This window comes from Ranitomeya imitator, chromosome 9, assembly GCF_032444005.1.
Source record: "Ranitomeya imitator isolate aRanImi1 chromosome 9, aRanImi1.pri, whole genome shotgun sequence".
Classification (NCBI taxonomy): domain Eukaryota; kingdom Metazoa; phylum Chordata; class Amphibia; order Anura; family Dendrobatidae; genus Ranitomeya; species Ranitomeya imitator.
Genome location: NC_091290.1, coordinates 20,923,433 through 20,929,432, shown reverse-complemented (window position 1 = coordinate 20,929,432; position 6,000 = coordinate 20,923,433).

Here is a 6,000-nt window from a genome sequence, read left to right as displayed (position 1 = left end):
GCTCCTGACACGTAATGGCAGACACAACCCATGGACACTGGTTTAGAGGAAGGCAGCCATGTTTTCTTAGCCTAGGTAGACGTTTATTCCCAGGACTTATAAACATTAACCTGTATATTAATGCGACTGCGCAGAGATCTCGATTACTGAATCGTCACCATTCATTGCTATGGCCTTTGCTGAGAAACATCTCCCTTGAAGTAGAGAAAGTTCAACATAAGATACAATAAGTTTCTGGCTGCTGTAACCCACAACCCCCAGCAGAGGGCGCAGTGAGGTGTCACTGATGGTGGGGGCTGAACCCCTTCTTTCCCCTTTACACTTGGCCTTGGGCATCACACAGTGAAACATCTTCTATGGCTCCTGATGCCAGTCATGTGCAACATCTTCTATGGCTCCTGATGCCAGTCCTGTGCGACATCTTCTATGGCTCCTGATGCCAGTCCTGTGCGACATCTTCTATGGCTCCTGATGCCAGTCCTGTGTGACATCTTCTATGGCTCCTGATGCCAGTCCTGTGCGACATCTTCTATGGCTCCTGATGCCAGTCCTGTGCGACATCTTCTATGGCTCCTGATGCCAGTCCTGTGCGACATCTTCTATTGCTCCTGATGCCAGTCCTGTGCGACATCTTCTATGGCTCCTGATACCAGTCCTGTGCGACATCTTCTATGGCTCCTGATGCCAGTCCTGTGCGACATCTTCTATGGCTCCTGATGCCAGTCCTGTGCGACATCTTCTATGGCTCCTGATACCAGTCCTGTGCGACATCTTCTATGGCTCCTGATGCCAGTCCTGTGCGACATCTTCTATGGCTCCTGATGCCAGTCCTGTGCGACATCTTCTATGGCTCCTGATGCCAGTCCTGTGCGACATCTTCTATGGCTCCTGATGCCAGTCCTGTGCGACATCTTCTATGGCTCCGTCCTGATGCCAGTCCTGTGCGACATCTTCTATGGCTCCTGATGCCAGTCCTGTGCGACATCTTCTATGGCTCCTGATGCCAGTCCTGTGCGACATCTTCTATGGCTCCTGATGCCAGTCCTGTGCGACATCTTCTATGGCTCCTGATGCCAGTCCTGTGCGACATCTTCTATGGCTCCTGATGCCAGTCCTGTGCGACATCTTCTATGGCTCCTGATGCCAGTCCTGTGCGACATCTTCTATGGCTCCTGATGCCAGTCCTGTGCACGGATTAATTACCGCGGCCTACGTGCCATGTGCAATGATCCTCCGGCTGGCGCGGGGCCAGCTCCGAGTTACTGCACAGCTGACTGCCGGGTACAAGACATAAATTACAACTAATGATTAAATTGCTGACATTTCCATATTAAGATAAAGATTCAGTCTATCGGGGGAAATCTGCCGCTTCGTACATGTCTGTCGCCGCCGCTGGGCGTTACATCATCAAGTAATACGATGATGGTTCTCCATCTGTTACAGAACTACAATTCCCAGCGGTCAGGAGCAAGAACATACTGGGGGGTTGGAGGTTTACAACAGCTGGAAAACCACAAGTTGACTGATCTTACTAACAATTAAAGGGGAAGTCTCACAATTAAAGGGCATCATGCATCGGGGGGTTTGGGGGCGCACACATACTATTGTCATTAAAGTGGGCTGTTCACCAGATTACACAATATGAGCTGTATACGTTAGTCAAATAAATCTTTTGGACCCGATGAGGCTGGTGTACTTACTTGGAAATCTGTCAGAGCGGCTGTATAATCTTGATATCAAAGGGGTTTGTGTTATCTTCTAAAATTGCAAAGTTTTTGTAAAAGCTTGAAAATTTACCTCTATAAAATCTAAATCTAAAAGCAGCCGCCTGTACAGCTGCCACTGTGATAGCCATTAGGCAAGAAAAACCAATGAATATAAGAATCCCGGGCGAGTGCAGAGGTGTAGTACAGTGACACTATTAGGCGGCATTACTCAATCATATCATTACGCCATACAAAGCGCCTGTAGCTCGGTCTCTATTGTACCAAGAATAAACATGTCCTGTTTCCTCCACATTATTTATGCATCTCATTAAACAAATGAAATGCAAATATTAGATGAATCGTATCCTACAGTGCGGAGAGTGATCCTGTACGTTTACTCTGCATAGGAAGCATCCGATCCCAGGAAAAATATAAGTATTGTGTGTTTTATTCCAGCTCAAGTGTCTCCTATTAGAGAGCGTCTGTGTGTGTGCACACTCTGCATACATCTGCAGTTTATCTTCAGAAATACAAAATGTATCCGCCCATCTGATATCTATCCATCTCTATTTCATATCAAACTCGTACCCATATAACCATCACTCATCCATCTGCCACCTACTCATTATCCACCAACCTCATACCCATCTGCCACCAACATCTTATCAGTCTTCCTCATACCCATCTGCCCCCTACTTCTTATCCACCAACCTCGTACCCATCTGCCACCTATCAATCTTCCTCATACTCATCTGCCACCTACTTCTTATCCACCAACCTCATACCCATCTGCCACCTACTTCTTATCCACCAACCTCATACCCATCTGCCAACTACTTATTATCCACCAAACTCATACCCATCTGCCACCAACTTCTTGTCAATCTTCCTCATACCCATCTGCCACCTACTTATTATCCACCAACCTCATACCCATCTGTCACCTACTTCTTATCCACCAAGCTCATACCCATCTGCCACCAACTTCTTATCAATCTTCCTCACACTCATCTGCCACCTACTTCTTACCCATCTACCTCATATCCATCTGTAAACTACTTCTTATCCGTACACCTCATACCCATCTGCCACCTACTTCTTATCCACTAACCTCATACCAAGCTGCCACCTACTTCTTATCCACCAACCTTATACTCATCTGTCAATTACTTCTTATCTACTAACATCATACCAATCTGCCACCTACTTCTTATCCATGTATTTCATACCTATATGCCTCCGACTTCTTATCCACTAACCTCATACCAAGCTGCAACCTACTTCTTATCCTCCAAACTCATACCATCTGCCACCTACTTCTTATCCACCAACCTAATGCCCATCTGCCACATACTTCCTATCCATCTACCTCATACCCACCCAACCATCTCATATCTTCAGATCTGCCTCATATCCATCTATCTCCTAGCCATCTAATATGCATTTGCTTTCTACTCATCTAACAGCCATCCTCCTCCTCATACCCTTCTTATCCTTCTACTCATCTATAATTAATTTCCATTTATCTCTTGCCCATAACCTTCATACCCATCCATGAAAGACAGCAGTAACCCAGATAAGCTGCCATTTTTACAACTCACACCAAGTCAGTCAATATACAGCAGCAAGTGAGAAGTTCTAAACCATAACCATTGATCACTATCCATAATATGTATGTAACCAAACATAAAATCCAAAATGGTATTAGATCAACAATATAATACATAGGGCTGCTAAACCTCTGTATGAGAACAGCGAGGGGGGATAAATGAATTCAGTATTGAAATAAGTACCATCAACTGGACAGTGCAAATCCCCCCAACAGTACCAACATCCCCCCAACAGTACCTACATCCCCCCAACAGTACCTACATCCCACCAACTTCTGATCCCTCTACCCATCTCATATGTCCATCTACCTCAGAAACATTCAACTCTAATCCAACCCTATCAGCCTCATACCTATGTACCCCCTACTATCCATCTACCCACCCATCTCATATTTACCCGACGATACACCGACCTCATGTCTATTCATCCACCTCATGACTATCTACCTCCTACCCATCAAGATGTTTGGAAAAAACCTCCCTGTTGAGTTTCTTCAAAAACTTTGTTCAAGCCTAGAAGAACTGAAGAAGGCAAACAGCGCATTCGCTTTGCAATTTGTTCATTGATAAAAAGAAATTAACACTTTTTTTTAGTGTTCTTACATTGCAATAGTTGTTTCACACCTGCCTAAAAGTTTTGCCGAGTATTTAATTTTAGCTGTAATATAATATGAATAAATTAGAAGTGCAAACCTGCCTTTATGTAAAGCTTTTACTAATTGTGTTGGGGGGGAAAAAAGGTCTTAAAAAAAAGTGTGAAGGAGAATTTTTTGTTGTTGTAGTGCATTAGGTTTTTTTTTTTTTTTTTTTTTTTTTTTAAGGAGTTGTGGGTTTTCTCATAGAAGGAACGCTAATAAATAATGTGATTGGCAGACTGGTAAAAGCAGAAAAGGGACGAGATTAATACAAGTTACTACTAATGAGCAGGCGGAGGGGACAGGAGGGCATATTCGGAGCAGTTTATTTGATGTCGGGGCTGTGGCGAGGCAGGGAGCGCACGTACCTCTTTATTTACGTGGGCGAGTGTCTTTAGTGACTTATTAAAGAGTAATGAGCATTGCTGTCTTTGATGATCTTTTGTGACGGGACCTGAATAAATAACTGCTGAGTATCACAGTTAATTAGGAAACCACATCGCCGCTCTCCCGCTCGCTCTTTGATGGATGTTTTGCAGTCTCCACGGCGGGGCAGCGTATTCTGCTCTGCAGCCGCACAGTCCTGACACAACAGCGGTAACAGGTTCCTTGTAATGTTTCATTATGTAAAATTAAAGAGATAGGATAATAAAACATTACTTGCAGCTCACAGCCCCAATGAAAACTCTCCCACAGGACCCCCAAATAGATCACAGATTTTTATTAGTATTGGTCACAGACATCTTTTGGGCCCCATTTGACTGCAATCTCTGCACCCGGTATAGTTACATCCTTGGCAGCGCCATTGAGCCACCATGGTAGAAGGTACACGGTATGCGCCATGTAAGAAGTAGAGTTGAGCGAATTTTTCAAAATTCGGTTCCGATTGTGATCGGTGGTGGATATCGTATTTGCAATATTCGCCGAATACATACCAAACGTCATTGGGGTCAATGGGATTAGAAATGATCGAATGTGTTCAGAATCGATCGTCAAACATAAATTCGGCACGAATAGGGTACCGATCTGGCAAATTCAGATTCGGCGACTGATTCCGAACATATTTGCTCAACTCTCCAACATATAACTGCTCTCCATAAAAATCTATTGCCTCCTTCGGAACAACATTTTTGGATAACCCATAGTCAATATGTGAATAATTCTATTTTTTGGGATATGGGTCTTCAAGAATGACAGTCTAGCAGCCTGTCCCCCAGATCTATCATCACCGCAGGTGAACGCCAGTGACCGGCTCTTGGCACTACTGCCCTTGTGTCCAAAAGAAGATTAAGGGATACATGAGAATCCCAGCATGAGAGCGAGGAGAGACAGGGTGCGAATAAGTGCTCAGCAGATCTGGGATTATAGACTCAACTAATCCCGTCTGTAGAAGGATTTCATCTCCCACATATTTTACTGTAAACTCACTACAAGCGGCTGGAAAGTTCTCACATTACAGAGTAAAGTCTCTTTAAGAGCGTCTGCTGCACCCCAGACCGCTCACCACCTTCAGAGGATAAGACGAGCCTTTCTCATTATCCTTACTGTCTCTAATTAATCTTATTTAAGGTCCCTTCTCCCTACAATGAAGAACTGTAGACTTGTGGCAGAATGGAGGGTTGGAATGGCAAATGTGAAGGAAGGATGCAAGGAGGCTAATTAAAGGGCTCAGACAAGCACATTTTACAGCGGCATGTAAAAGTTTGGGCACCCCTGGTCAAAATTACTGTTATTGTACCCAGGTAAGCAAGTTGAAGATGAAATGATCTATAAAAGGCCTAAAGTTTAAGATGGGCAAAATATATATATGTCATCTTTACATTTAAAAATGAAAAAAAAAGAAAATGGGCCGATAGAAAAGTTTGGGCATCCTTGGAGATTTGTGTGCTTAGATAACTTTGACCAAGGTTTCAGCCCTTAATTAGCCTGATAGGGTTACGACTTGTTCAGTATCATCGTTAGGAAAGACCAGGTGATGTAAATTTCCCAGCTTTATAAAAACCCAGCCTCCTCTAACCTTGTGCCAAAAAAAAAAAGCAATTTGTTCTT